This window comes from Gossypium arboreum, chromosome 6 (genome assembly GCF_025698485.1).
Source record: "Gossypium arboreum isolate Shixiya-1 chromosome 6, ASM2569848v2, whole genome shotgun sequence".
Taxonomy (NCBI): Eukaryota; Viridiplantae; Streptophyta; class Magnoliopsida; order Malvales; family Malvaceae; genus Gossypium; species Gossypium arboreum.
In genome coordinates, this window is record NC_069075.1 from 76,289,782 (window position 1) to 76,299,319 (window position 9,538).

The 9,538-nt window shown below is 35.6% G+C and overlaps 1 non-coding gene across 1 annotated transcript; it reads right to left on the reverse strand.

The window, feature by feature from the left end:
- LOC128294976 (small nucleolar RNA R71) lies at positions 1-107 on the reverse strand. Its single transcript, XR_008285283.1, has one exon. It is a non-coding gene; the product is annotated as a small nucleolar RNA R71 (small nucleolar RNA).
- Positions 108-9,538: the final 9,431 nt, after the last annotated feature.

Here is a 9,538-nt window from a genome sequence, read left to right on the forward strand (position 1 = left end):
AAGTTGAGGAATAAGATCACTACTTTCCAAGAAATGGATGATGAGTCATTGTATGAAGCATGGAAAAGGTACAAAGAATTATTACAAAAATGCCATCATCATGGAATCCCTCATTGTATCCAATTTGAGACGTTTTATAATGGTCTCAATACTTACACGAGGATAGTAGTGGATGCCTCTGCTAACGGTGCTCTCCTTTCTAAGTTTTATTGTAATATCCTAATTTTGGGCCTAGTAAGAATAGTGGTTTCGTGACCACAAAATCAGAGATAGAAATAATTATTTTATGATTATTTTAAGGTCTATGATATGATTTCATGATTGTGTGAAAATTTCGTGAAGAAATTTTATGCATAAGGTGCTTAAATTGAAATTAGGGACTAAATCGAATAATTTGCAAAACTTTCATTCTAGAAGTTTCTAGCATGAAATTGTTTTGAAATATTAATTAGGAGGTCTTAAATAGAAATTTTACCAATTTCTAAGTCTATGGACAAAAATTGGACATGGATGGAATTTTTGGAAAGTTTAGTAGTAAGGGCATTTTGGTCATTTAGGGGTAAAATGAATTAAAATACAAAATTAAAAGCTAATTTTGCTCATCTTCAACCCCATGGCCGAATATAGCAAGGAGAAACCATGGCTAGGGTTTTCAAGCTTCCAAGCTCGATTGTAAGTCCGTTCTAGCCTCGTTTTTAATGATTTTACGTTTTGGAGTCCCGATAGCTCGATTTAGCTTATGCTAGCAATAATTTAACCTAGGGTTTATATTTGGAAAAATACCCATAGGTGAAATTTGTGTATTTTGGTGTTTTATGATAGAATATGAGGTTTTAAATTATGTTAGACAACTTGTGCTACTCGGTTTTAAGTGAAAACGAGCAAAAGGGCTTAATTGGTAAAAATACCTAATAGTCATAAGTAAATGTTAGAGTGAGAATTTGATGTTGCCATAGAAGGTAAAAATGATCAGCATGTCATAAAACATAAGAAAATAGGCTGAAGTTTAATTTACGAGCTTTGGGGCAAAAGTGTAAATATGCAAAAGTTTAGGGGCGAAATTATAATTTTTCCAAAATATGATTTTGGGTCAATTTGAATAATGTGAGTCCTAATTAGACTAAATTTTAAATGATAGAGCAAGGAAAACTGAAATTCGGGCTAAAATGGGGAAAATACCAAGTTGTGGACGAAATGGTAAAAGGAGCCATTTTCGCATACGAGGTAAGTTCATGTGTAAATAATGTAGCATAAATGTTATTTTTAAGTTATTAATGTTAATTATATGATATGCTGGTTTTTAATCGTGAAATATTATGCCTTGTGGTTAATGTTGAGTAATATGCAAATTATGTTTACTACTTGATAAATATGAATTGCTACCGAGTATCGGTTCCGATATTCCATGGAAGACAGCAAATGTGAGATCGAGGGAAAAAGCCCGTTTGAACCTTAGGAATAGATTAGGATACAAGTGACATGTCACTAGGATGGTTGAGCATCCGAACTCGTTGAGTTGAGTCCGAGTTCACTTATGGATGCGAATGTCCGAACTCGTTGAGTTGAGTCTGAGTTCGTGAAATGTAACTAGGCATCCGAACTCGTTGAGTTGACCTATGGATGCGAACGCCCAAGCTCGTTGAGTTGAGTCCGAGTTCGTTTATGGGCGGGTTACATGGTAGCTTGGCTACATATGTGGCACTTATGTGCAAACTTTCCATGTATCCGAATTATATTCCGATGTGTTCAACGGGTAAAGTTCTCTGAAATGGAGGAATACTCAAGATGAAAGGGACGTATTGGTAAGTGTTGTGAAATGGGTACTTTGAAGGTATGTACTTAACCCTCGGGTTGAAAAATCGATATAACAACAATATGGTAAGATGATAAATGAAAATGTGATATGAATGTCTCGGTGATGATTATGCAAATGATGTTTTATGTTTGCTTATATAGTTATGTTACTTGCTATTTGCATGTGAACTTACTAAGCATTTATGCTTACTCCCTCCTTTTCATTCCTTGTAGTTTTGAAAAGCCAGCTCGAAAATTGGGAACGGTCGGAGGCTCGCTCACACTATCCGTATACCATCTTGGCATAATGGCTTGTATATTTTGAGTATGGCATGTATAGCATTATAATCATTTTGTATATATGGTCTTATGATATGGTTATTGAGTGGTATGGAAATGCTTGGTAATGATTAGCCATTGGAATGGCTAATCATGATCATATTTGTGTTATGTATGTCAAATTGCTAGCTAATCCATGGAAACCATGAAATAGGTAAAATTTACCATAAAATAGATTCAGACAGCAGTAGTGACGTGAATTTGAAAAATCACTAAAAATAGTAGAAATGAAATTAAATAATCAATAAGTTATGGAATCGAAGCTTGATGAGTCTATTTTCATATGGAAGAAGCGAAACAGGTATATGAGCTATATTTTATGAGATGTTTAAATTTTTGTGAAACAGGGCCAAAGCGATTTCTGGATCCCCTATTCTGACTTTGGAAATTCACCATAAATTTTACAAAGATAATTAGAAGTCACGCTTTATATGTACAGATTCCTTATTGAGTCTAGTTTTATTAGAGACAAACAGCATAGTCATTAAAGCTCTGTACAGGGAGATATCTGATTCGTAATACACAGATGTCAGAGTAGTTGAACCCTGAAACAGGGGAGACTTTAACTAATAAACTGTACTAATTGGCCCAACCAAAAATTCTAGAAAACAATTAGTAGATATATATATGAGTCTAGTTTCAGGAAAAATTTACGAATTGGATTTGAGTTTGAACTCGAGATATGATTTTTAAAAAACTGTGATGCAGTTAGCCAGCTTGTCTGGAAATTTTAAAATGAATTGTATGAGCTGTTTAAGTAATGAATTAAGTCCGTTAACACCTCGTGTTCGACTCCGGCAACGGTCTCGGGTACGGGGCGTTACACTTATAATGAGGCTTATGAAATCATTAAGGGGATTGCCAACAACAATTATCAATGGCCAACCAATTGAGAAACGTTAGGAAGATGAGTCGCTGGAATACATGAAGTGGATCCACTCACTTTACTCGCATATCAGGTATCTTCAATTTCCGAAATGCTTAAAAATTTTACCACTAATGGGTTTAATATTTTTACAACTCAGCCACAGAACCAATTTAAAAATATAGCCCGTGTCTATTGTGAGGAAGGACATTTGATTGAAGAATGTCTATCAAACCCAAAATCCATGTATTACATGGGTAACTAGAACCAAAATTGAGGAAGGCAAGGACTGCAATCCAATTTCTATAACCCATCGTTGTGAAACCACCCGAACTTTTCCTGGAGTAACCAAGGGGCTAGAACTAGTAACACTTATGCACAACCTAGATCTACCCAGCCACCTATTTTTCCCTAGCAAGTTCAGAAACCAACTCAAGCTGAACCTTCCAATAGCTTAGAGAACCTATTGAAAGCATATATAGCAAAAAACGATGCCACTCTAAGCAATTTGGAGAACCAAGTAGGTCAACTTGCTACTGAACTTAAGAATCAACCACAAGGTGCTTTAACTAGTGATGCTGATAATTAGAGGAATCACGAGAAAGAGCATTGTAAAGCGTTGACATTGAGAAGCAGAAGGACATTAGAGCCCAACACAGTCGAAGTTGGAAAAGAGCCAGCTGATGCTCAAGACTCAATGGAAGTTCAACCAAGTGTAGAAATTCCAGTTTCACCGAAACCTGAATCTGCAAAACTTGATAAGGTAATTTTTAAACCAGTTAATTCTGATAAACTAACAACTCCGTTAGATGCAAAATTGCCACAGAAGACTAATTAACCAAATCTAGTAAAGAATCCTCCACCACCCTACCCTCAAAGGCTTTAGAAGCAGAAGCAGGAAGTCCAATTTAAGAAGTTTCGAGGCGTACTCAAGCAACTTCATATCAATATCCCGTTAGTTAAAGCACTTGAACATATGCCGAACTACGTCAAATTCATGAAGGATATCCTGTCTAAGAAAATGAAGACTAGGAGAATTTGAGACGGTAGCCTTGATAAAGGAATGTAGTGCATATCTTCAAGACAAACTACCCCCGAAGTTGAAAAATCCTAGATGTTTTACCATACCTTGCAACATTGGAGCAACATATTATGGTATGGCACTATGTGATTTGGGTGTGAGTATCAACTTGATGCCCATGTCAATATTTAGGAAGTTGGGGATAGGTGAAGTTAGACCTACTACGGTTATACTTCAATTAGCAGATCGATCTTTAGAACATCTAGAAGGAAAAATTGAGGATGTATTGGTACGTGTATACAAATTTATTTTTCCTACTAACTTTGTTATTCTAGATTTTGAAGCAGATCAAGAAGTGCCAATCATCCTATGAAGGCCTTTCCTAGCAACTGGAATGACCTTTATTGATGTACAGAAGGGCGAGCTTATTATGCGTGTTCAGGACGATCAGGTAACATTTAATATTTTTAAGTCTATACAATTTTCTGACACACTTGATGATTGTTCTATAGTGTCCAATTTAGAGCAATTAATAATGGAAAAGGAACTCAATTATGTTGAGGACCCATTGGAGCAAATTTTGACATCAAACCTTCTAAGTGATGGAGAGGAGGATGAATACTTAGCTTTGCTAGAAGCTAATCAAGGGGATTTAATCCGCAATCCTGCTTTGAATCTTTGGAGTTAGAAAATAGAGATTATGTCCAACCAAAAGTGTCAATTGAGAAACCACCTAAGTTAGAACTCAAGGTACTTCCTTCACATTTAAAATATGTTAATTTAGGTAACGCTTCTACCTTGCTTGTGATTATTTTAGCAGAGTTAACCATAGGGTAAGAAGAGAAACTCATCCTAGTGTTGAAATAATTCAAGAAGGCGATCAGATGGACCATAGCCTATATTCATGGCATTAGTGTATCTGCATGCATGCACAAAATCATCTTAGAAGATGGCAAGAAAGGGACGATTGATGGACAATGAAGATTGAACCCCATCATGAAGGACGTGGTAAAAAAATTCATCAAGTGGTTAGATGAGGATATAGTTTACCCCATCTCAGATAGTTTGTGGGTATGTTCAGTCTAGTGCATGCCAAAGAAAGGAGGTATTACGGTCATTGAAAATGAGAATAATAAATTAGTACCAACTAGAACAGTAACGGGATGGAGAATTTGCATCGATCACGGAAAGCTAAATAAGACAACTAGGAAAGATCATTTTTGTTTGCCATTCTTGGACCAGATGCTGGATAATCGGGGTATAATCAGATTACAGTAGCACCAGAAGATCAACACAAAACAACATTCACATGCTCATATGGTACATTTGGACTTAGACGCATGCCATTTGGTTTATGTAATGCACCTGCTACATTTCAAAGATGTATGATGTCTATTTTTATTGAAATGGTTAAGAAATACTTGGAAGTCTTTATGGATGATTTTTTAGTATTTGGAGACACTTATGATGATTGCTTAGCCAATCTAGCCAAGGTACTAAGGCGATGCGAAGAAACAAACCTCGTATTTAACTGGGAAAAATGTCATTTCATGTTACGAGAAGGTATTGTTCTAGGGCATCAGATAACGAGACATGGAATTAAGGTAGATAAAGCAAAGGTAAATGTTATTGAAAAACTCCCACCACCATCTATAAAGAGTGTTAGGAGCTTTTTGGGCTACGTCAGCTTCAATCGAAGATTTATCAAAGACTTCTCCAAAATTACTAGACCCTTATGCAAATTACTGGAGAAGGAAACGATGTTCAATTTTTATGAGGAGTGCTTAAGAGCTTTCAATTATTTAAAGAGTCTGTTAGTTTTAGCACCCATAATCGTCATACCAGACTAGGATTTGCCATTTGAAATGATGTGTGGCGTAAGTGACTTTGCGATAGGAGCTATTATAGGCCAGCGAAGGAACAAAGTTTTTCATCCCATCTACTATGCAAGTCGAACTCTGACAGGAGCTCAATTGAGTTATATGGTAATAGAGAAAGAGTTACTTATTATTGTGTTTGGTTTTGACAAGTTTCAATCTTATCTTGTAGGTACCAAAGTGACTATCTATATGGACCATTTGGAAATTAAGTATTTACTCGCTAAGATAGGCGTTAAGCTGAGACTGATATGATTGGTACTTCTACTTCAAGAGTTCGATCTAGAAATTCAAGATTGAAACGGAGTAGAAAACCAAGTAGCAGACCACTTGTAACAGACCAATTTTGGGACTAGTCGAAAAAGTAGTTTCAAAACCACTAACCTGAGGTCGAGGAAATTATTTTAAATATTATTTTATGTATTTTAGCAAAAATAGATAAGTGCATGAAAATTTTGCTAAATTAATTTTAGCGATTTCTTACTTAATTACGAAAAAGGACTAAATCTCATAAAGTGCAAAAGTCCTATTTTGTTAGATAAGGGTGTCAATTAGCTAAAGAACCTAAATTGGGAGCCTTTAAAGAGCAATTAGACCCCCAATGCTTAGGCTAGCTGGCCATAGGAGACAAAAGAAAGAGAAATGGTCAAAATTGGGTGGGTTGGTGCCCAATTTTGACTAGAATAAGAATAAAATAAAGTGAAAAAGATATCATCTTTTCCTCTTCTTCTTCATCACCAAAAAATACAGCCATTAGAGGGTTTTGGAGCTTCAAAATTTTCAGCCACTTAGTCTCTCTACAAGTAAGTGATTTTAATGAGTTTTCTTAATGATTTTTACATTTTTTAAACCCTTGTGTCATGAGCTTTCTAATGAGGGGACTATTTTAAAAAATGGTTGAAATTCTAGGGTTTTTCCATGAGAGCATCTATTTTTCTGAATTTTTTTGGAAGAATATGAGTCTTAGATGAGTAATAAACAACTTTTGTGAAGGGATTTCTCATGAAAACCCTAATAGGCACTATTTTACATAAGTTGTAAAATAGATGATAAATGTGTGAAATAGAGAAAATTTTAAGGATTCGGCTAGGCTTATAATAAGGAGAAATTCGATAAAAATTGTCTTTCGAGCATAGGGGTAAAATAGTCATTTTGCCGAATTATGAAATTTGGAATGTCTAAATTGATGTGCTGATGTAATAAATGAATTTTATTAATTTAGATCAAGAGAAACGTGATTCGGGTCTTGATCGGGGTAAGAACAAAGCTTACGAGGATTAAGAGTTCTTTCGCCGAAGAGGTCTGTGCTTCCTTTGTTGCATCTTCATCATTTTGTATTGAGGTAAGTACATATGTGAATAATGTGTTATTGAAGCTTATTTTGGAATAATTTGATAATATAGATGTGTAATTAGCTCATTGTTGTTATGTATCTAAATTCTATTTGTCGCCATAAATGTATAAATGACATGTTATGTGAGTAAAGTACATTGTGAGCCAGTACGATGCTATTCGGCTAGTTATGAAACCCCATTGGACCTTAGACATAACATAGGATACAAAGGGGTATGTTATAAAAATTATGTAGTCTGAACTCATGAGTTGAGTCTGAGTTCATGAGATAAATGCTATAGGTAACGTGGGTCTGGGTATTGACTTTGTGTACAGACCCGTGAGTGGCTCAATGAGCAAACTTTACATAATAGCTATGGAGTCCGGGTCCTGACTTGATAAAAGGCCAGTTAGTAGCTCAAAAGTGAGTGTTTCATAGCACAAGGTAGCTCTAACTACTTATATGGCATTTAAATGTAAACTCCCATCTTATTCGTATGTATTTCGAGAGTTCAACAGGTAACTCAAAGACTTAGTTGATGGAAACCTTGATAAGGTACTTATATTGACCTCATGGTTAAAACCTGAGTAAAGAGCATGGTTCATTAATTATAAATGAATGAAAGGAAGAGTAAGATAGAGTTGTTAAGTGATTTATATCGTTTGAGCGTGATAAGTCATCATTTGACGATATGATTTTCTTTTAATTACACTTTATTTGCATATATGTACTTACTAAGCTCCCATGCTTACCCTCTTTTGTTTTCTTTCCTTATAGTGCCGCCAAGATAACATTGAGGATCTAGTGAAGTCTCAAAGCTTTGATCACACTATCACTTATGACCTTTGTGACAACCCAAAATTGACCCTAGTCGGGAAGTGGTTTCGGGACCGCTAAACCGAGTCACCGAAATGTTTGAATGTAATATTTATTGTCTAGAATATGTAATTATGAATGTGTGAAAATTTCAAGTTTCAATTTAGCCGATTGCATGTGAATTCAATTAGTAGGACTTGTGTGACACTTTTGAAAAGTGAAAGGCTAATCTATAAGGACCTAATAGTGCATGTAGTCATAGGGGAGGACTTGCATGTCAAATTTCCCCCCCAAGTTCTAGTGGCCGGCCATGACAAGGAATCATGGGCAAAACATGTCAGGAAACATGTTTTGTTGGTGCATTAGGGAGAAACAATAAACAAATAAGTATGGGTAATAAAGAATGAAAAAAAAATGTGTGTGAGTGAACCCCCCCTTGCCGTGTATTGAGGAAAAGAGAAGAAAAAAAAATTTGTTCATCCATTTTTTCTCCCTTGACCGAAAATACTAGAGGAAGGAAGGAATTTTGCTTCATGTTTGGTTTTGAAGAGGATTAGGAAGAGGTTGGCTATACTTGCATCAAGATTAAGGTATGTTTGAGGTTGTGCCATGAGATTCATGCATGTTTTTAGTTGCTAGCTTGATGTTCTTGTTAGCCCATGGTTCAAATCTTTGCTATGTCATGGGAATGAAATTCGGCCAAAGTGAATGTGGTGTTAATGCCATTGCATGCTAAATATCAAGCTTGATAATGAAACATGTGATGGGAGATTGAGGACTCTTAGATTTTCTTTTAGCATTTTGAAGGAGATACTAAGTTCTTTGTTTAATCATGACCAAAATTATGGTGTTGTGGTATTCGCCATGGTATATCCATAAGTATGATTCATGCATGTTGCATGGTAAGTAAGATTTAAGCTTTGGATATGTGTATATATTTGGATATAAGCCACTTGAGAATTCGCCCTTGCACCTACATGAATATATGTTTGCACATGATGTATTGGTATGACATATATACTATTTCGGTGTATATTTGCTTGTGATGATGTTTGGTTATGAAGTAAATGAGAGAGGTGTATTGAGCTACGATATGTAATGCGTTAGTAGTAAAATGTATGCTGCTTTTGTGTGGTATTAAGTGTATAATTGGCCTCAACATGGACATGTATATTCGCCACATGAGGGGAAATTGGTGTGCATGCATTCGGTTAGAGGCAAGCATATTGATGCCTATTCTTGGCTTAGAAAATTCGGCTAAGAGGAATATTAACTAATGTGTTGAGTTCGATTCATGATTTCGCACATATGCGACTTTGATGCCTAATGAGTATATATATTGGCTAAGTATCTTGTATTCCTCTTTTCGATGCTCAAATGATTAAGTCAATTTGTTTGTTTAATTAAGCTCAAGAGCCTAGAGGATCAAGTTGGATAAAGGAAGGAAGAAGTGATCGAATAGCCTTGAAATCGTTCGACCACATCCGAGGTAA